This window comes from Felis catus, chromosome A1 (genome assembly GCF_018350175.1).
Source record: "Felis catus isolate Fca126 chromosome A1, F.catus_Fca126_mat1.0, whole genome shotgun sequence".
In the NCBI taxonomy this organism is placed as follows: Eukaryota; Metazoa; Chordata; class Mammalia; order Carnivora; family Felidae; genus Felis; species Felis catus.
The window spans coordinates 205,935,481-205,958,997 of NC_058368.1; the positions used below are offsets into that span (position 1 = coordinate 205,935,481).

General features: G+C 38.1%; 2 pseudogenes; one reads left to right on the forward strand and one right to left on the reverse strand.

Annotated features, from left to right (window-relative positions):
• Positions 1-217: 217 nt before the first annotated feature.
• Positions 218-1,003, reverse strand: LOC101094906 (annotated as a pseudogene).
• Positions 1,004-1,442: 439 nt separating this feature from the next.
• Positions 1,443-22,801, forward strand: LOC101093995 (annotated as a pseudogene).
• Positions 22,802-23,517: the final 716 nt, after the last annotated feature.

Here is a 23,517-nt window from a genome sequence, read left to right on the forward strand (position 1 = left end):
CCTGCCCCTCTCCCACTCATGCTCTTTTTCCCTCTCAAAATAAATTAAAAACACTAAAAATAAAAGAGTGTGGCAAAATATACTTCATCTTTTGATGGCATGTGATATAGGCAAAGAAGAAATAAAGACGGACAGCTACTCCAGAAATATAACTTTTCTTTCATGCTGTATTATCTTCAAATATAAAGTCTTCTAATCACATCATCTAGAGAGCATTTTACCCACTGCTCTGTCTGGTTGCCAGTCTCTTGTCTCTTTCTTCAGCAATGGTGAGGCAGACATTATTTCCACAGGAAAGAGAAATCCATGGTTTGTTGCTTTTGTCAATATAAAAATGTTGGAGAGTTGGGTGGCAAAGCTGCTGCCATTTACATCTTTCACATGAACTACATCAAAAGAACCAGCATGCCTCTCTCTGTTGATGATCACACCAATTCTTCCCAGGTTAACACCTCTAGTCACCATACACAGATTACCAGTGTCAAACTTGATGGAGTCAGTAAACTTTCCAGTCTGCAGATCAATCTGAATGGTGTCAGTCACTTTGATGAAGGGATCAGGATAGTAGATAGTGCCAGCATCATGGATCACCAGATGAAGAAGTCCTTTTGTCCCCACAAAGATCTTTCTCACTTTGCACAGCTTGTACTTGGTCTCCTCAGGTGCAATCCAATGAATAGCAAAGTGACCCTTGGTGTTGCAGATCAGATGGAAATATTCCCCAGTCTTGTGTATGCTGACATCCATAAAACCATTAGAGTAGGTTATATCAGTTTGGACCTTGCCATCAATCTTAATAAAACACTGCATACAGATCTTCTTTACCTCATCTCCTGCTAGGGCACACTTAAGTCTGTTCTTCAAGAAAATGATGAGAGCGAGACACTCTCTTGGTTTATGGGGACCAGTAGATGGACGAGGAGCAAACACACCGGTCAGTTCATCCAGCGTACAATGCTGAGCCCACTACATGCTTCAGATGTTTCTTGGGACCACGAGCCATGGCTGTGCTAGGCACAAAAAGATAACTTTATTACTTTTAAGAAGATAGAGTAGTTTGGTTCAAGTTTCAATCAATCAATGAATAGTTATTGAATATTTATTATGTGACTTATTCTCCATTTAATTTTATTTGGCCTGCCTTAAAGTCCTTAAAAGACCTATTTTCATGGAAAACATGTCATTGCTAATGATGTTTTTAGAAAAAAATATATCAATTTGGCCTTTAAAAAGAACCAGCCCTCCTTGGATTGGGTCTCAGAAAAAGCAGAAGCTCCAATCTAGCTACTTGTGTGACTTCAGGTAGCTTAGTGGAACTTTTCAAGATTTCTGTTTCTTTATCTGCAAATTTATTTAATTAGTCTTTACTTAGTATCTATTCACTATCTGTACTGGTCTAACTACTGATGATACAAAGAAACACAAGACTATTCCCTCGAAGAATGCACAAGGTAAGGGGCACATTCACAAATAATTATGAGGCAGTTTTGCAACACTTGGTACTGATTGCTAAGGTGTCTTTTATACCTAAAGTATGAGTTTTAATTAACTTATAAATAATTTATATGTAAATGAGTGTCTGAAGAATTTATTCTCTTGAGGCACCTGGATGGCTCAGTTGGTTGAGCATCGGACCCTTGATTTCTGCTCAGGTCCCGATCCCAGGGTCGTGGGATCAAGCCCCACATTGGGCTCTGAACTGAGTGTGGAGCCTTCTTAATATTCTCTCACTCTCTCCCTCTACCTCTCTCCCCCACTCACATATTCTCTCTCTCTCATAAAATAAAATTATAAACAAGAATTTATTCTCCTAAGGATTTAAAATATGTATCTGTGCAATTTATTTATATTATTCAATTGTAATTAACTGCATTTTAATCTCTTCCTTCAGAGCCATAAGACTCTAAGACTGAAAGTGGTTAGGAATGCATCCACTTCAATTTCTTCTTATATAGATAAGGATTCTGGGAAACAGAGAGGCTAAGGGACTTGTTTTACATCACACAGCTTGTTATTGGCAAGGCAGGCCATGCCAACATGTTCCACCCTTCATAGACCTACTTGCCTATAAGGGCATTTTAGTCCTGCACATCTTCCCTCAACTGAGGTGCTAAATTCCAGAGCTCTCTCAGATTTATTGCATTTTTAAAAAATCTTCTCCAGAACTCTTGTGCTGTTTTGATAAAAAGAACTTTAATCTGTCTACTTCACAACTTCTGGAGATTATATAGTAATAGGTTAACACATACTTCTTTGGCCATGGAGGAAGGCTGACTATATAAACACTAAGACATACTGTTACAAGTTCTATTTCCATTTGTTATACATACAGCTCCTAACTGGAGTGAGATTAAAAAACAGTTACTCACAAATACAAAAATTTCTTCATTATTCAAACCATGGTATTATTCTATTTTTTTATTAATAGTAATCCACAAAACATGTACTAGAGACATGGTTTTCTTTCACTGAGCTGTCAGGAGGAAGCATAGCTTTCCAGAATATTGGCACCAGAAGGGACCTTAAAATACTCCTAAGTCAATCTCCACATTTTACAGATGTGAAAGGTGAAGCCAAGGGGTCAGTAGCCTTTTCTAAATTTCCAGACAGTCTTACCCAAACTAAACCAGAGTCCAGCTTTCTGATTCCCAGGCAGTGCCCATGGCTAAATGAAAGAGCTTTGCTGGAACATTCTCAGAAAATTGTATTCTCGTTTTTGATAATGAAAGGATGCAATTAAAGCTATCCTCCTCCAAAAAGATGTGCTGATATTTTGCTATACATCAGAGAAAAGCTTCCAAAGTCTCTCCTGCTCTCATTCATGAAGATATTTTCTCCTCAAGCCATTCAATCGGCCTACAAAGATGTGCTTGGATAATCAGTAAACATTCAATTTGTCTTAATGAAAGTCAGACAAAAGGGATGAGACTTCCATGTTTGCCCCAGTGATTTTCATTGATGTCAAAATGGTTTGCTATGGAAATTCCCTGAGCCATTGTCTTCTGCCCACGGATGTTTTTCTCAACGTTTTCCAAGTTAAGGAAGGATGTGTGTCGACATGCTATGAACCAGAGCAGAAACCAGCAGGAAAGGGCCACCCGTCAGCAGTCCTGAGTACACTGATGCTCGGGAGCGGCATATGCGTCTTTCTGCTACTTCTCTTCCTTTACCCCCAAAGACTGTGACATCTTCCTGTCTAAGTTTTCTTCATCTCTGCTCACGTTTCCGTCTAAACATCTACCCCTATCTTACTGTGGTCTTTCTTGTGTTTTCTTTTTCTGCAAGTATGGGTCCAAATCTATTTGAAAACAGGACAGTGTTCAGGCACTGCAGTATTCATGTCACATAAACGAATCATCTGAGAGAAAGAATGGATACTTCACTTTTATTCTTTATGTATTGATGTTATATAGACTTAGCTTTGCTCCACCTGTATTTGGAGTTGAATAGGAAGCCTTTAGTTTATTTTAAAAATGGGCCCCTGCTGAGTAGCCTCACCTCTTTTGACCTAATTATGAAGAAAACACCTAGACCTTTAAAAATATTCTGATTCTGACTCCCAGACAGACTGTTATTGAATTAGATCTGACCTTTGGGGCACAAACCCCTTAGGCAATCCACTTACTCTTTTCAGTGGGGTTTGCTGATATTTTCCTCTGGTTCTAATGTAGCTTAAACTCCTGTCTTTAAGACAGCTTTTAAAAAATTAGAGAGAAAGCAAAAAGCTAGCCTCAAGGCAAACAGTCCAAACTCACCGCTTTGGCAGGCTGAGAAATCTCCATTTGGTTGTGGCAGCAAGCCTAATGAGAAGAAAGCCATTAATTAAATAAACAAAACGTTGCATTTTGGTCAGAGGGACAATATAGGTAGCAGCGCATTAGCCCTTGCCAAACCCTTTCTAGGAGAGAATTACACCTGTTCTAAGGAGTTGGTTTTGTTTAACCTACCACAATTACTTCCAGAGAAAGAACTTCAGAGTATATGCTTGTGAATCATCAAGCTTCTCCTATACTTTGGCTTTATCTTAGAGGCTAAAGTTAACTGTAACATACTGACTGTATTTCTTCCGCATGAGTAGAGATTAAAAGACAGAACTATCCCGATCTCCAGGTTTTAGGAGATACATCTCCTAGAACAGTCCTCTTGGCTTTTTCTTAGACGACTTCGCTTGTTGACTCCTATACCCTTGGTGTCTTGTGACCTACCCTGGAAAACTGGGACTACCCCACTCTGGGTCCTGTCTTCTCTCCACTGCACTAGTGATGGTGGAGACAGATGATGTAAAAAGCCTTGAGTGCTGTTCTTTCTCTATTATCTGGTCCCTAGCACAGCTGTGGTACCTCATTGGAACCTGGCCTAATGGTTTTATGCAGTCAGATAATTATTCACAGGACTTATCTTCATTGAGCACATGCTGGGGAGAAAAATAATAGCAGGATACAGGAAACATTATCTGCCTCAGATTCAAAATTGGCTTCCAGTGACTTGATTCTGGTTTATGTTATGAAAGGGAAATGAATAGTCTGCCTGTCGTTGTTATGAATGCTTTTGTTGAGCCCCTTACCCCATAACTTCACAAGCATACATTGGAAAACATAGGTTTTTCACACTGTTTTCCAATGATGGGGTTGAATCACAGAACCAGCTACATTTTCTCTGCTGGTCCTTGTTGGAAACCATGGCATGTATTTGTGCCATGGTATTGGGGGCGGGGCGGGGGGGGGAGTCCTGTCTGTATTTGAGTTTATGTGTTATGGCTCCAGGTGACCTTTGCTAAACATAGGAATATAACCTGAAAGTGGGAATACTGACCCACTGATCCCTAATGAGCATGATAACAAGTTTGGCTAAAATCAGGTAGCTTGAATCCAAAGCCATAAAGAGAGATAGAGAGATTTTGATAGAGGAGATGATTAAGAAAGATTTCTTGGAAGTTCAGATTGTTTTAGGTAGTAAAAATAAAGACACTATACACTGAGGAACTATTGCACAAGATCTGGGACCCCAGACAATGCTTAGAGAAAAAGAGCCAGGAGGTCTGGGAGGAGAGGAGCCACAGCAAAAGCTGGGAGATGGGAGGGGGGGTGGTTGGTGATGAGAAATAAGATAAGACAGCACCAAAGGCAAACCTTGAGCCAAGCTCACCTTTGATTTGAATGTGAACTTTGAGGAATTCATAGGACCTTAAAACAAAGAGTAAATATTGTTCAGATACATTACTTAAAATTTGTATTTAGACCTTTTAAAAAGTCAAATCATCTTAAAACAACAAACATCTTGTAGCCAACTTACTGAAAGTTTTGATTCATCCTTCTCAAATGAAACAGTGGGACTATTGGCCTGTAAATCACCAGCATATGGTCACTTGTTCTATGGGGCACCATAAGAACGGTCAGTACCTCCCATGGTCAATGTTGGGGAGGTACCTCCATGAAAGAGCCTTCTGCTTCACCACTAATTTAATGACTCCATGCTTCAATCCAATCCTAATTACAAAAACAAAAATCACATCAACTTACATACTCCAGCATTTCATATTGCAATATCTGTCGTCCTTAGGTTGTAGCCAAGATGAAAACACTGGCCAAAATGATTTGAAAAATAAAACTTATTTTACCTTGTGACCAAAGAGTAAAGAATCAGGTACCTAGGAGGAATGTGCTTCTGTTTGAAGGAATGCTTTTCAGGTGGTGTTTTACATCTGAAATGCTTTTCTGACATTATTTTACATTTATACCTTCTACTGGATGTTCAAACATATTACCTAGTTAATTAAATCTTTTCACAATTTTGTAACACCTGTTTTCAGAGTGACTCCAAACAGCAGTGACATATGAGGTTTAGTCATGACCAAATGAGTCACAGTATACACAGAAGTAAAATTTCTAATAACATCAAATGTCCTAAATCAAAGAATGTTTTCCAATTTTTTGGTGATCTCTAAGAATGGAAATATAAACAAAGATTAAATTTCATCCCAAAATTGGCAAGTGAGTTATCCACACACATGAATAGTCTTTAAAATGGTCTTTTAAATTTTTTGTTTAACATTTATTTATTTTTGAGAGAGAGACAGAGCACAAGGGGGGGGGGGGGAGGAGCAGAGAGAGAGGGAGACACAGAAGTTGAAGCAGGCTCCAAGCTTTCAGCCCAGAGGCCAATGCAGGGCTTGAACTCACAAACCATGATATCATGACCTGAGCCAAAGTCAGATGCATAACCGACTGAGCCACCCAGGTGCCCCCAAAATGATCTTTTAAATCATCCCAGGAAACTCAAGCTTCCTGCTTGGTGTGTATGCTCAGAAGTCCTCCAAGAGAGTGAAAAAGTAGTAGAAAGAGGCCCTTCCTGAGGAGAAAGGCTACAGGAAGTAGAATGTGGAATAAATAGGAAGGCATATTGGTTTCCTATGGTGAATTCCTTCCTGATTTTCACACCACAGTACAAACCTGAGCTCCTGCTCCATTTTAAATTACTTCAAGCAGCTTCTACCACATTGGAGTGGGACCGTAGGTTGACTATAAATTTTCTGTTTTCTATGAATCTACCCCTCTTTGTTTTCTGTTTGTACTTTGTTCCTCCTCCCTACCCACCTTAGTTCTTCGATTCCAGTTTTGTGAAATCCACTTTAGGAAAAGTGGAGTTTGAAAGGAAGGAAGGACAAAGAAGAAAGAAAAGAGAGATAGAAGAAAGGAAAAGAGATGGAAGGAAGGAAGGAAGGAAGGAAGGAAGGAAGGAAGGAAGGAAGGAAGGAAGGATAGAATTTGCTTACTCATCCTAAATTGACAGGACTTTCTTTTCTTTTTTTGCCAGTTGTTTTCCTTGCTCCAAAAGAACATGTCTTGCTTGTTACAGTAGTTAAAATGTTTCATTCAGTAGAACTTTTTTAATTTAGTTTCTGTGTATTCCAAAAGTTAAAGCCAGGATTTGAAAAGTATTTTGAAAGCAGGAAAAATCACCCCTTCTGGTGTAGTGCTATTGTTATTTTTAAAAATCTCATTAAAAATGAAATAAAAGGTCCTGAAACTGATATAACACTGTATGTTAACTATACTGGAAGTAAAATTAAAAACTTAATTTTAAAAAAATGAAATAAAAGATGTTAATCTTTGGACTAGTAACAATTAAAAAAAAACCTTTTTTTTTTAACATCTATTTGTTTTTGAGAGACAGAGACAGCCAGAACATGAGCAGGGGAAGGGCTGAGAGAGAGGGAGACACAGAATCTGAAGCAGGCTCCAGGCTTGAGCTGTCAGCACAGAGCCTGATGCAGGGCTTGAACCCATGAACCACGAGATCAAGACCTGAACCGAAGTCAGGTGCTTAACCAACTGAGCCACCCAGGCACTCCAGGACTGGTAACAATTCTTAAACTACTGTTGTTTCTATTTGAAACATTATAATTGTAGATAGATTTTAAATATTTAGATGCAACTCCAATGTTCTTTCCCTGAATTCACGATTGATAAAAATTGGAGTAAATATTTGTTTCATGTTTAGTTTGTATTTGTTGAAAAAAAGTAAGAATGGTAGAAAAAAGAAACCAAACACCACCGTTGTGCCTCTATTTGCATTGCCAAGGATGCTGTGGGCTCTGGCTTTTTCACCTGGTCCAGAGGGACCCAGATCCAATTTATCCCACCCACACCCTCATGGAAAATTCATGTCTGCCCAGGTTTTCCTCACACTCTGTCCTCACAGGAAAAGGCTGGTGGAGGCTGCTGGGTGGCCTTGATCACACACACAAAGCCTGTGCTGGATCTCACCCATCAAGGGGCACTCGTGTCTTTTTCTCACATCCCTCCTTCCTAGTTCTGCTGTTTCTCCTTCTAAAAAAAACAGGACTTGAACACATTAAAAAAAAAAAAGTTTTGGGTTGCATGGGTAGCTCAGTCTGTTAAGCATCAACTTCAGCTCGCTTCACGATCTCATGGTTTGTGAATTCAAGCCCCGCATCGGGCTCTGTGCTGACAACTCAGAGCCTGGAGCCTCCTTCAGATTCTGTGTCTCCCTCTCTCTCCGCCCCTCCCCCACTCAAGCTCTGTCTCTCTGTTTCTCTCTCCCTCTCTCTCTCTCTCTCTCTTTCTCTCTTGAAAAAACAAACATTAATTTTTTTAAATTTAAATAAAGTTTTAAGAAACTTAAACATGTAGAATTTTTACGCAGTTATAGAATTTATAGAGATTTCTCACTAAAATAGATTTGAGTCTCTCTTAATTTACCTTCAACTTAATATTTATCCAATTTTGTTTTGAAGCTGAGTCTTGAAAGCTAGAATGTTTTTGAAGAGAAATGCATCTCACCTAAACATTTCAAGACATATTGAGATTCTTGATGAAAGCCATAATAAGGAATATGAAATTTGTTACCTGAGGCTTGGCTGTTGAGCTGAATTTTGTGCTGGTATTTTTTTAAGTCATAGGTAAATGGTAAGTTTTCCATTTTTTTATTATCCTCTTTCCTGTAGTAGTGGGCATGCATGTGAAGTTTGTGTTTCTTAGAATGGCTGGTTAAAAAAAAAAAAAGATTTCTAGATATAAATTGACTAAGTCAGTAACTGTTAGAGACTATGTTTTATAGCACATAACACACCGTATCCTCTCTAATATGAGATGACTGTGTGACAAGGTCTATGTGAGGTGAGTGGAGATTTTATTTATGCATTTGGGAAGCAAACCTTCATGTACTATCTTGTCATTACTAATTGAAGTGCAATCTTGTCATATCTAACTTGTTAATAGCTTCATATGTTCATTCTGTTTCTCCTTATTCATACTGTTTACCTTTAAGACTGGTGTTCAAGACTAGAGAAGTCATGGGGTGTTTGTTTTGTTTTAGTGAACAATTCTGGATTTACTAAAAGAGGAAGTCTGAAAGTGCTGATTAAGCAGTTTGATATTATTATGTTTATAAGCCAGATTCTCAAAAATTTGCTGTGGATCTTTTTCCTGCAGAAAATTATGTAACCAAGTCACAAAGTTGTTGTTGTTGTTGTTGTTGTTGTTGTGTGTGCACGTGCACGCACCTGGTAAGTCTACCACGTGGTAACTACTTCATTTGCCCAGACTAAGAATTTAAAATATATTTGAGTTCTAGAATTTATATTAAGCTTGTGGCAGAATAGAAAAAAAATGTTAGCCTGACTGATACTTTTGAAAAAAATTAAATTATAGAAAACTTTGGCTATAACTTGTGAATAACCTAGGAATCGTTATCTATAAGTGGATAATAAACAGATGCATCAAAAAACAAATTAGTTCTTCCTCTGAGGTTTAGGTTTTCAGCTGGGGGTGATTTGCTTCCAGAGAACATTTGGAAATGTGTGGAGGAGGTTTTTGATTGTCATAATGACTGGGACAGCCCCAGGCATTTAGTGAGTACAAGGCCAGAGATGCCAAATAACTCTCAATGCATACAAGACATTCTGACTCAATGAAGAACTCTCACATCATATCAATGCCAACAGCACCCCTGATGGTGTCCTTATTCTTAATAGGTTTGACATATGGAAAATATCAGAAACTGGACTGGATAATCTTTTTCTTCTTCTTCTTCTTTTTTTTTTTTTTTTTTTTTTGTGCCAATATAGACTCAGGCCAATGAAATGGACTAAATAGTAAACAGAAATTTCTTTTTCCTAAAATTGTAGCTAACACCCACTGTAAGCAATTAGTAATTTAGATTCTCAATGTTTGTGCCAAGGGGTTTGATGGTTTTATGTAAGGTGGTAACATACTGGAAACCGTTTAAATCTTACTGTAGCAAAATAGTGCTAGTATCTCAGAAAACAAAAGATTTCTTGTAATTTCAAGTGCTCAAAATTGGGACAGCTGGAGGTTTAATAGCTTTGGACTTGAAAATAGGATTTAAAACTAAAGTGAACCTGTTAACAGCCTAGACATCATTGTTTATACTGATGATGGAATAAACATAAGAAACTCTGGAAATCTATATAAATACCAAGGAACAGGATAAAATAAGCTATGTATTTAGTTCAGCCTTGGACAATTAAACCTTTTTATTCTTTGTTTTTTCCATCAAGAAGAGCTATGGTGGGATTCATATCTTTTTTTTAAATTTCATCAAATGTTTAACTTAATAATTTTTAAGTTGAGTAAGTTGATTTTTTCAAGTACATTACAGCAATATCCCCTAAAGGCAACACCAACTTATTACATTCTTTTTTTCAAGTTTTTAGGATGTAATTTCTCAGCTGTGATAATGACCCAGAGTCCAGTTCTTTATTACAGAACTAAAACCCATGAACATCTTGGTTAATCTCCTCATACATGTGTAGATGTGGGTACTTTCATGCAACAAGTCTCTAGCTTTAAAACCTGTTTAATATGAAAAGATCCCTTGTGAGCTTTCCAAAAATTTTTATAATCTTCTGTGATATGGCTGGGTTTTACTTGTGTATTTCTCTGTTTTCAACTTTTTGAGTTATTGCTGGAAATCAAAGTAGATAATAGTTTTTAAAAATTACAGTTTACCCTTGAACAACATGGAGTTAGATGCCAAACCCCCACACAGTCAAAAATCTGTATATAACTTTTGATTCCCCAAAAACTTAACGACTTGTGGCCTACTGTTGACCTTTGACCAGAAGCCCTACTGATAACATCAGTAGTCAATTAACATGTATGTTGCATGCTATATATATGTTATATTCTTGCAACAAAGTAAACTAGAGAAAAGAAAATTATATTAAGAAAATTGTAAGAGAAAAATCTCCAAAAAACTTGACAATATATTTATTGAAAAAAATGTGTGTATAAGTGGCCCATACAGTTCAAACCCATGTTGTTCAAGGTCAACTGCATTTGAGTTTTGACTAAGTTCAGGCTATTACATTACAGTTGGTTGAACTGCACTTTAGTTCTGTTAGGAAACTCTTTGACATTATCTTAAATAATTTTCGCAAAAACCATCTAGGCTCAGTGCTATTATTCCCAAACTACAGCAACAGGCATTTAAATAACTGGGTCCCAAGGTCTAACGTTTGGAAAAGAGACTTGTAGTCTGAAGCTCTTCCTGTGATAGTATATAATCTTGCTATTTTCATTTAAATGTGACTGCCTCATATTTTAGCTAATAAACACATTAAATAAAATCATGAAACTACTGGGGCACCTGGGTGGGTCAATTGATTGAGTATCCAGCTTGGGCTCAGGTCATGATCTTGAGTTCAAGCCCTGTGACAAGACTGTGCTGACAACTCGAAACCTGGAGCCTGCTTCAGATTCTGTGTCTTCCCCTCTCTCTGCACCTCTCTCTCTCTCTCTCTCTCTCTCTCTCTCAAAAATAAATAAACATACAAAAAACCTAAAGACAAACAAAAAATCATGAAAGTACTACAATGCCGAAATTTGAATCTAAAAAAAAAATTTGAATAAGGGTTAGAATCCTTTCTCATTCCATATAGAATAAATAAATTTATAAAATTTGACTTTATGGTTCTCCTTTGGGTCCTGAGGCTCTGCAAGACAATGTAAAAATAATCGTTTTCAAATTTGTTTTCTTTCTTTTCATCCTTCTTTCATTTCTTTTCATAATACATTAATAAGAATTTAAATCAAGATTTGAATGATACTACAAATATGTTATAAAGTGATCAGGAGAATTAAAGTAATTTAATTTTTTGCTTGTGAGAATCATCCCTGGTGTTGTTCTTCACTTTTCAGAAGTCATATCAAGTTTTGTGATTTGGTAGAAACACAATGATTTATAGAAAAATATGTTAACATCTATGGTAAAATATTTTCAGTTTTAAATCTGGTTAAAAAGTTTCTAGACTTTTTTTAAACACAGTTTTTGTGCTTGTTTATTTTTTTTTAAGTCATCGTATCTGTCAAAAAACAGAAAAGATTAAATGATAAAAAAAAGAAAAACTGGCATAAAAATAGGGGACTTTCAGTTTTGCTGAAAAACTAAGCAGAGTAATGCAGAGTAGTTGGAGGTTGAAATGAGGGTAATTGTTTTATTGTGGTTTGTTTTTGAAATTGGAGAAATGGGAGCATGGATATATGTCTATGGGAACCATTAACAAAGAGAAGGGAGATCTGTCAGAGGAAAATTCCTGATTCAGTCAGGAGCAGACAGGATCTGGGACACTTAATTCCACTACAGATTTCTAAGAGACAATATGGAACACATCTCAGACTTATTCCATCTGAGGAGAGAGAACGTGTGAAAGTGTGAGCATCTTTCTACCAAATCCCCAACTGTCCAAGGCTGAGGGCTACTCCAGCAGCATTAACTCCCTGGCATTTCTGGCTTGACTTTTGCATAGGCTGAAACTTCCCAGGGTCATTAACGAGCCTCAGATGGGGAGTAGCAGAGATTTCATTAAGCAGGCTTCAGTGTGTAGGGGTGAGCTCAGGGGATATGGCAGGTCACCCATTGCTATTGCTACCCTCACACTCCAGACAGCAGACACACTAAATACTAACAGTCATGTCTAGTTCAGTAACCAGTTGCATTGTTCCCAGAAGAGCTTTATAAATCAGGAACTTAAAATACATCAGCTAAATTCAAGACCTTCTATTTTAAAAGCCTAATGCATTATTATGAAACCCTCTACAAGCTTACAAAGGCCAAGAACAAAAAATTTCTTTAACATAAGTGAATAGTTATTTGTAATATCTGTAATGTCACAAACTAAGAGAAAAACAAGGCACCCGTAAATCATAAGATGGGAGTGTCAACATGAAAATTATTCAATCCATTTATTTTTTCAAATGACACTAAGTTTGGTTAATCGTTTGCCTGAAGACTGACCCATTTCCTGCTCCATTACTCTTTGATACATTATAGTCAAAGATCCATCCTTATGTTGGTGAAATAAGTTGCACTTGAAACAAGCCCAGTTGTGGCCTTAACACTTTCTTTATCTGTTGTCCTTAATAAAACCAAGCTCTCTTTTAATCTTTTACCAGTGGTAGCTGCTGCTTACCAAGTGTACCAGAAGGTCAAGAAATAGAAGTTGGTGTTCTTTCCTGCACTCCCACCCCGTCTCTTCTTCTAGACCATAAGTCTTGCCTTTCTTCTAAAATTCTATCTTCTTCTGTGGATTAGTTCAACCTCCAATCCCACCATGTAGTTTTTAGACCACTCTCTTTCTCACCTCCCAAGGGAAACCTTCCTGATTCCAGACTCTGCCCCTGCACTGCCAACCTGTATCTTGCCTTCATTACACTGTTAATATTTGTGATTATAATAAAATTACAAATTTATCTATACATACTTGCTATTAGTACTTTAGATGGCCCTCTAAATTCTAGTAATTTACATTAAGTTTTTAAATTTGATTCTTGTGATGACTACATTTATTCCACATTTATAAATGAAGACAGTGAGTCTTGGTAAGGTTAAGAAATTTGTCAATATCACACAGATAGAAGGCTGTGAGCCCATCCATGGCCCACTCAAGCCGACCAACTTCAGAACTTGCTCTTCTACCCACACTGCTTCACTGCCTCCATAGTATTTTAACTTGTTTTTTCATTATTGTTTATTGTTTATCTTCTTAAAAGACTCTAAGCTTTTGAAAGAAGGGGTCATATGTACATTGCCACCTACCTAGGTCCTAGACTCATGCCTAACACAAAACAAGTGTCTGATTCACATTTGCCAAATAAATGAATAAATAAACCAGTTACTACCCAATCCTGCATTGCTAAATAACTAAAGGGATGGTTGATAGGTTGGTGATGGGTCAGTGGTTTTATTTTTCTATGATATAATCAAGTATATTGACTAAAACAGACTCGCAAAAAATAAACTACTTCATACTAATCCATAGCACATACATGTAGATTATGTTTAAAAATTGCCATAGGCAAGTAAACATCTCAGTTTAGATGGATTGGAAAAAGGCTAGTTTCAATTAATGAAGTATCCTTAAAGGAATGGAATTTTATTCCCCAAATGTATATTGCAATAAACCAAGGAAATAAGATTTGCTTAATGGATATAAATAAATAAATGGTTTTTCAAAAAAAAAAATTTTAAGTATCAACACACAAGCCCAATATTATGCTAAGTGTTATGAAGAATATACAAGGAGAAGATCTAAACTGTTCTTAAGTACTTTACAATCTGGTTTGATACATGAGACATAATGAGCAGACCAAGAAAATGTCTAATCAATGGCATTTTCTGTGACCCAGATTATAGCTTTATAGATACTCTAATCTGGAGCTTGGCCTAGGGGCTGGAGAGGTGAGGAAAGTTTAGAGTACGAAATGGGATTTGGCTGAGAGCATATAGGTTTTTCATGAGTGGGTTGAAGAGATTTTAGGACAAGGGCAGGGGAGGATAGAGAAATGAGCAGACAAGTGGAAAGTTGACGAGTGTAACAGAAAGGCAAGTTGCTTGCCGTGAGAACAGTTTGTGGTAGGAAAGAATTACAACACTCTGTTAAAAACCAGCTGGCTGATGGAAAAGGGCGATTATCAAGCTGAGCATTTAGACTCAACATAAGAGAGTTATTGTGGATTAAGAGCAAGAGTGTGGATATGATAAACAGAGGGTACTAGGAAACAACGCCAACATAACCTTGAGAAGGGGCTGAAAGTAGAGAGATCAGCTAGGAGACTATCATAGTTACTTAAACATGAGGTGGAAGGAGCCTGGATTCTAGATAAGACAGGAGGAATCAGAAGGAATAAAGAGATATAAGAAAGCCCATGAAGGCAGAGTTGAAAGGGCCTGTTGACTGGGCATATAGGTCTGGGGAAAGGAAGAAATAAATGGTGACCTCAAGGCTGTAAATCAGGAGAACTGAAAGCTCAGATTTAGAAACACTGCTCTGGGAAGGCCTGAAACCATAATCATGAGATTTCTGAAGGCTTTTGTAAACACGAGAAAGAAACTTAATGTAAAAACCTTAGCTAGAAATGTATTTGGGAGTGACACACAATTTAGAAGTTATTTTAAGAAATAGATTATGGAAAGATTTTTAAGATTATAGAGAGGTTTTTGAAAATTTTCTTAAAATAAGAAACGGTCTCCTTACAAGGGTGTACTGACATAGTGGAATTGGTATTTTTACCTGCTAGAACTCAGACGTACCTCAAAAATGTAACTTTGTTTTCTGTGACTTCTTCTTGCCTTCCTGACCCTAACTCAATGACTGAAGAAAAATATTTTGAACTTTCAAATTAATATTCTTATTCAAGGTAAATATTCAGTCAGCTCAAATTTTAAATTCCTATCAGTTTTATCTTTTGGTCTGTCATAGGGTTTCTTTTCTACCTTCTCTGTTTTCAGATTCATCCAAACACTCATAGAGGTGGTGGGATGGAGCCTCGAATCCAGACTGTCATTTCACACCACGTTGGCTGCCACGGTAATGGGCTTTGTCCTAATGACTTGCTCAGCATCTACAACTGGCATTCATTTTGAACGAGTCTTTCTATTTGGTCTTTAGAGGCTTTATGCTGACACCCACCATGAAACATGTGTTCCTTGCCATAGCATCTAATCAAGGCCTTTCCTGTTCTATCAGAGTTTTCTCAATAGGCACACAAGAGCTGAGGATATGACAAATAGGCTTCCCACAATTAGGAAAATTATCCCTGGTCCATTTACTTCCTGCAATATTCCTGCTTTCTTGTTGGCCTGCCATATTGTTTGTGACACCATTCTGAATTCAGGGCTTCTCTGAAAGCTTTATAATCGTTTCCATCTATGTCCAAGGTATCATAGTTCAAAGTCCAATATTTATTTGGACTCACAATTTGTTTGGATATATTTTGCTGCACCCTAGGTTTCAACTCTGGGAGACAGAGTGTTACCAAGATGTAATGGTATACTAGAGCCAACTTATATATACCAGCTCATGAAAGTTTAGGAATGCTGCCAGCTAGTTGTTAAAACCAGACTTTATTTTAAATTAAATTATATGAATTTAGGTTCAAATTAATTAAAAACAAAAGCAATAAATACTTCAAATCATCGCATCCTTATCATCTTAATACATTTTTACTAACTTTATCAGCATTTTAGTAGTAAAATAGACTTTAATAATACCTATGCCCTTGAGGTTATTTATGTATATTTTCTCTTTCTACCTCTGTACTCAATAATATCCGGTTGGTAGCTTGAAATTGTCCATAACGTGAGTATTTACACCACAGAAATTGGAAGATGCTACAATTATTAAACATTTACCAGCACACCACTCATGAGCATAGCTCATGACTCATCTCTTGCCCATTATTTCCTTAAATTTTTCATCTCCTCTTCTTCTCTTCTTTTCAGTGGTCTACAGGCTTTATTACTATGGTTTCATGTGTGACAAAACTTGCCTTTGCATCCTCCTCTTTTACTAGGTCAAAAAATGCAACAATGGCATTTATTATTTATTAATAAAGAAGGGCAGCAGAGAGCCTGGACTTTAAAAAATATATATTGTCCTTATTGCTGGACTACTAACTTGCTTTCCAAATGTCTTTCTAATAAATAAAAGGACAGATCTCAGCCAAGACTCCAAATCATCCCAAACTCCTAATTAATAGGGTTCCATTAGTGAGGATTTATTATAGCAACAAGTAGTAATAAATTGTCTGTCTTGAGTTCTGAATAATTCACAGTTGCAAATGTACTTCCATATTTTACTACCTTGACATTTCTCATAACTTTCTTAGTTTCTGATGGTAGTAAAGCTGCTTTAACTAGTAATTAATGAACAGGAGTAATTGTGTTCCCTTGGCATCTTTAACAAATGGAGTCACCTTAGCATGGCAGTGTAAAAGCAGAGGATTTTCTGTGCTTCTGTTTCCACAAATGGTACAGAGGAGGTAGAGGATTGCTTCATTAGTCACCAATAATCATTTATAAAATTGGAGAAACCACAGACTAATGAATGTTTCAGCTTCTTCTAGCTCCTACATTCAGCTAGAAGAAGGAGCTAGAAGAAGCTGAAACATTCATTAGTTGCCAGCCCAATTAAGCTATAGATTAAATCTCTATTTTTCTCACTCTGTTGATTAAATGGCCTCTTTGCCAGATAGAATTTAAACGAACAAGCATTTGGGAAGTATATTTATTTCTAAATTCTCTGATGAAGTGATTCTAGTTCCGGAGTAATGCAACATTTTCCAAGCAAAAGAAACTTAGAATAACAAAGTTTCACTTATTGGGAGAATGCTAGAATTTTCCCTGAACATTAAGGGAAGGTGGCATTTCTATTATTGAGACAAGGAATCTACATACTCTGGGGGTGTTTCTATATTGATGCCTTGCAATTATATAGTGCTTTTTACTTTTATTCTTCAAAAGAAATAATGCAAAGTTCATCTGGGAAGATCATTCTTGAGATAGAGCATTACGTAGGTAGTACTGTTCACCTCGTTTTGCAAACTCTGAGTTCTAAAACCTTCACTCAAATGGTTAGTAGGGTCTACCCATCCAGGTATCACATATAGCAATACTTGAAGGTGTTAATTTAATCTCAAGAATTTATCAAGAAAGCAAATATTTGTGGAAATGATTGAAGCGGTATACAGTAGTGATAATGTTGCCATATGTATATTATACCAAAAAGAGAAAAACAAATAAATTTAATGAAAGAATTAACTAACCTGGAAAAACATACATTGATAAGATTCTCATAACGCCTGCTGATAACCCAGGATAGTTAGAATAAATGATCTCATGTCATCTGGGTTTGTCTCATGGTGATTTTCTTTCCAATCTTCTAAGATGGGAGAGATTGTTTTCTTCTCATCCCTTATTAATAACTGCAATTATTTCTTTTTGCTCATGCACTTACTTAGAAGCAACTGAGTGTTTATTACATTTCTGCAGATGTTTGCCACCCGCTAAAGTGCTCTACAAAAAGCTAATTGCCTACTTTTCTGTAATGGAAATAGCTGCATCTTGTTTTAGCTCTATGTTGTTTTCTTACCTAATTGCTCTATGATACTTATCCCTCTGCCATGATGTAAACATTCTATGTGTGAAGAGCTTCTCCATTTATGTGGTCAATAGAAAGTGTTACATTTTCCCCAGAGATATGAGGTAAACATGACTCTTTCATATCACTTATGGTCCCAATGGTCTTTTTGTAGACAATCCATCAAGCAACAATGGTAGCAACAGTTTAATGCATCCTTGTTTAACTATTTCATGTTCTGTATCTTTTATGCCACAATTTCCTTGCATATCAGTGGGGCTCATTCACTTTTGACAATTCTCCAAATGAGTAGTTAAGGCAATTATCATTTCCTTATTTTACAGATGAGGAAACTGAGCCCTATAAATATTGACTGATATGTCCAAGGTCAAATAGTTGGTGACTGAGCTAGTATTAGAAGACAGTCTTCCTATGGAGAAATGTATATGATATGTCATCAAACGAATTTTTAAAATACAGAAAATGGGAAAATACACATAGAGATTACATGCAGAATAGAATATTAATTGAAAACATACACATATAGGAACACAAAAAAGAAATACTGCTCAAAAAGCATATTTCATACATATCAAATAGTCCATAATAGATAATATGTTTACAGAGAGAAGTAGACGTGGTCCTTGCAACACTAGAACTAACAATCTAGTGAAAGAGACAAGTACCAATCAAATAAATACAGAAATAAATCTATAGTAACACATTGTGAAAAGTGTAAACAACAACAAAAAATACAAGGTGCTATGAATAGCAGCTAATTTAATATAAATGGGGGTTGATTAGACACTGAAAAAGTTAAATGAGGTAGAAAACAGAAAGATGACTACGAATTACCCAGGTGAAGATGGTGGAAGCTTTTTTAATTTCTTTTTTTACTTTTCTGACTTTCCAAATTTCTACAAAACAGAAGTGTTACTTTACCAATCAGAAACTATGCATATGTGAGTTTTGATTCTCTCTCTCTGGCAGAGTATTTCCTATCAAAACAAACCTCCTAGAAAAGCAACTCTAAATGTTGAAATTAAAAAGAGAATAGGGGCACCTGGGTGGCTCAGTCTGTCAAGCGTCAGACTCTTGACTTTGGCTCAGGTCAAGATCTCATGGTTCATGAGTTTGAGCCCCACATCAGGCTTTACATTGGCAGAGGGAAGTCTGCTTGGGATTCTGTATCCCTCTCTCTCTGCCCCTCCCTTGATTGCTCTCTCTCTGTCAAAACTAAACAAAACTTAATTTTAAGAGAAAAAAAAGAGAGAATAATCAGGGCAAGAAATACTTTAGCAACAAAGAAACCTGAGAAAAGGAAAATCCACTGCAGTAAGAGAAATTCTCTACTACTTTTCCTTTTTTAAAAAAAAATTTTTTTTAACGTTCATTTATTTATGAGACAGAGAGAGACAGAGCATGAACAGGGGAGGGGCAGAGAGAGAGGGAGTCACAGAATCTGAAGCAGGCTCCAGGCTCTGAGCCATCAGCCCAGAGCCTGATGCGGGGCTCGAACTCACGGACTGCGAGATCATGACCTGAGCTGAAGTCTGACGCTTAACCGACTGAGCCACCCAGGCTCCCCTCTACTACTTTTCCTTTTAAGGAATTTTCTGATATATAAGTGCTGCAGGCCAGAGTCCTAATGAAAAGCAGCAGATCAGAGCTTTTTCCTACTTCACAGTGCTCGGGAGACAAAAGTTACTAGGATGTTGAAGAGAGCCAGAACTCAAGAGATGGGTAAAGCTGTTGGGAGGTTTTAAAGCACTTCTCAATAGTAACCGATAGAACAGGCAACTCAGTAAAGATATCGAAGATTTGAAGGTTGCTTTTAATAAATATGATCTAATTAAAATAGATAAAAGATTATAAAACTTCTTTATACACACTTTTCAAGTACATGTGAAATATTTACCATATATTGGTAAATGATCATATGTTGAGTCATAATGCAAGTCTCAATGGTTTAGAGGGATGGAGATATATAAATATAATCCCAAACAGTAGTGGAATTTAGCTATGCATATGTATTCTGAAATATTTGGAAGCAGTGTGCCTGGGTGGCTCAATTGGTTAGGTGAGTGACTCTTGATTTTGGCTGTGGTTGTGAACCCAGGGTCGTGGGATCAAGGTCTGCCTCTCTCTCCCACTCCCCCACCTTCTTTTTCTCTAAAATTAAAACATATATATGTTTTTTAAACTATATATATACATATATCACAGTTACATAGTTATATATAACTATACACACACACACACACACATATGTATCTCACAGTAAAATCTTGGATTGCAAGTAATTTGTTCTGCGAGTATTCCACAAGACAAGCGAACATTTCTAATAAATGTTAATAAACAAGGGATGTCTTGCAATACGAGTAGCATGTGATGCCAAATGTCACATGATCACAGCTGAGCCAATGGTTCTTCTCTCTCTCTCTCTCTCTCTCTCTCTCTCCCTGAGGGATTGTGGGTGACTGTCTCCTATGCTCAGATGCTGGGCCTCAGGCCGTGGTGTTTGACAGAAATCAGTGATATTTCAGAACGTTGGAAGGTGCCCACAACTGGCATTAGTGTATTTTTTGTCACTTCAAAGCACCTATGAACAGTCCTTTGCTTTTCCATACAAGAGTAAGCTTAGGAATGCTTTGCTTCATTCTAGGTCAAGCTGCCTGCAGATAGAGACCCTTTCCTCTGCTGCCTTATTGCCAGGTACATTAAATACAGTATATAGCAAGATTTTATTAATTCTGCACTGTAGTCAACGTGCTATGTGAGCATATACAATAGCCCCCATGCAGGAAAATATTGAAAAAGAAAGGTGGTAAGAAGAAGGAGATGATTACTGTGGAAGTTAAGAAGGAAATCATCGAGAAGTAAGAACAAGGTATGCGAGTGGCCAAAATTGCAAGATTTTATAAGAAGTCTATGTCTTCATCATCTGCAGAGGAGGAGGAGAAAAAGGCAGGGGAATACCTCACTTCAAATGAGATTAGGGAAATATGTAATATGGGAAACGGTGCAAAATGTTGTAGAAAAGCACCACCCAAATAAGGCTGTAACAATGCAAGCAATGAATCTGTTAAATAATAATGCAATGTCTCATTTCCATGAAATCCTCAAAAGGAGGCAAAAGCAAGTGTCATTGGATAGGTTTCTTGTTTAAAGTTGCACAAAAAGAAAAAGATTCTGTTGAACCAATAGATAGCAGTGATTCCATTAGTGAAGTCGTCCTACAAAATGACCCTCCTCTCTCTTGTCTCCCCACACTGGTCGTGAAGGGTTTCAAACGTAAGTGCAGGTTAATTTGTTTATTTTTCTCTATATTTTGTATTTTTTTATGATTTTGTATTATTTTACAGTATTGTAAATCATCTTTATGTGAATATTTTTGGGTTGTGAAACGACTCATCTGAGTTTTCCATTATTTCTTATGGGGAAATTTACTTTGATATACAAGTGCTTTGGATTACAAGCATGTTTCTGGAACAAATTATGATGGCAAACCAAGGTTTTATTGTATATATATTTGGAAGCAGAGGGCATGCATGCATAGGCAATGGTTGGGGAGGAGCAAGAACTTGGCAGCAAGCTGGGAGACTAGGAGCCAGGGACCCGGGAACCCCTGGGGCACCTGATGTGAGCACCATGGGGAGAAACCTGGCACCAGGGTCTCCAAGAAGTTGAGCCCTAACTGCAAGCTCAGCGTGTACTTAGGCAAGTGGGACTTTGCAGACCACCCTGGACAAAGTGATGACGTGGTGCTTATGGACCCTGACTACTTGAAGGACCAAAAAATGTTTGTGACCCTCACCGATGCCTTCCGCTATGACCGTGAGGACCTGAATATAATACCCCAGAATCTGCCCTGCTTTGTCACACTGTAGTCAGACCCAGAAGACACAAGGAAGGCTTGTGGGGAAGACTTTGAGATTCGAGCCTCTGTGCTAAGTCACTAGAAAAGGAAAAGCCACAGAAGGAACTTTGTGTGTCTGGTGATCCAAAAGGTGCAATTTCCACCAAAGAAACCAGGCACTCAGATTTCAGTAGAAACCACACTTCACTTTATGTCTGACTGCTCCCTGCACCTAAGGCTTCCCTGGACGAAGAGCTATACAACCAAGGGGAGCCCCTCAACACCAACGTCCCTGTCACCAATTCCACCAAGACCGTCAAGAAGACCAAAGTCTCTGTGAGACGGCACGCCAACATCTGCCTCTCAGCACTGCCCACTACAAGTGTCCTGTGGCTCAGATTGAGCAAGATGACCAGGTGTCACCCGGTTCCACCTTCGGAAGGTGTATATCACACCACTGCTCAGCAACAACTGGAAGAAGCGTGGTGTTGGCCTGGATGGGAAGTTCAAGCACAAGGACACCAAACTGGATTCCAGCACCATCGTGAAGGAGGGTGCCAAAGAGGAGGTGCTGGGAATCCTGGGATTCTACAGGGTCAGGGTGAAGCTAGTGGTTTCTCGTGGTGGGGATGTCTCCATTGATGTGCCTTTTGTTCTTATGCACCCCAAGCCCCATGAGCACATCACCCTCCCTGGGCCCCAGACAGCCGCGCCTGAAGCTGATGCCCCTGTGGACACCAACCTCATTGAATTTGAAACCAACTATGCCACAGACGATGACATCGTGTTTGAGGACTTTGCCCAGCAGCCACGGAAGGGGATGAAAGACGAAGACCAGTTCTGCTAGAAGGGAGCTGCAAAGAGGGGGTGGCTGGTGCAGGGAGAAGGAGGGTCCCAGGCTCTCTGCCCTCCCTCCACTCAGCAGCTTCCTCAGCTATCCTTCTCCCCACCTCCCTCCCTTACCAGTTTCAGCCAGACACTCTCTGAACCCATTTTTTTGTTGAGAATGGGTATTACTTTTTTGACTCTGGCTATGTTTCCCCAGCCCCACAATGGGTGGCAAGTCATGTTCAAATCTATATTTTTTGGAGGGGGATGCTGAAAAGAGGAGTGACCGTAGGCAAAGTGGGGAGAAAGAACTCTCAAATTCAACACCTCCCCAACACCCCTGCCATCACTCTTCCTCCCTTTTCCTTCAACAGGAAAGGCTGAGGTGGGATGTGGGGGGAGAGGGTGAGGTCAGTTCTTTGTTTCTAAACATAAAGAAGAAAATAAACCCTTTAATAGGGAAAAAATTATAAAATATTTGGAACAAGTAATACACTTCTAGATTACCTATGGTTCAAAGACATAATATTAATGGAAGTTAGAAAAGGGGAGGAGCCAAGATGGCAGAAGAGCATGGAAGCTTTTTGTGTGTCTCGTGTCCATGAAGTACAGCCAGACCAACACTAAACCATCCTACACACCTAGAAAACCGATTGGAAGATTAACACAACAATCTGCACAACCTGAACCACAGAATTCAGCAGGTACACAACACTAAGAGCTGAACTTGGGGAGCAAGAAGCCCTGCAAGGTAGGGAACTCCTTTTGCGGGCGGAGAGAGGACGGAGACTGGGGAGGGGGGAGCATATGGGAAAAGCACCCCTCCCCGAAAGCAGCTGGAGAGAAAGTGGAAAATTCGAAACAGCTGCAGGGACTAAACTAAAAAGGGAAAAAGGAGAAAGGAGAGGGTTTAAATTCCATGAAGACT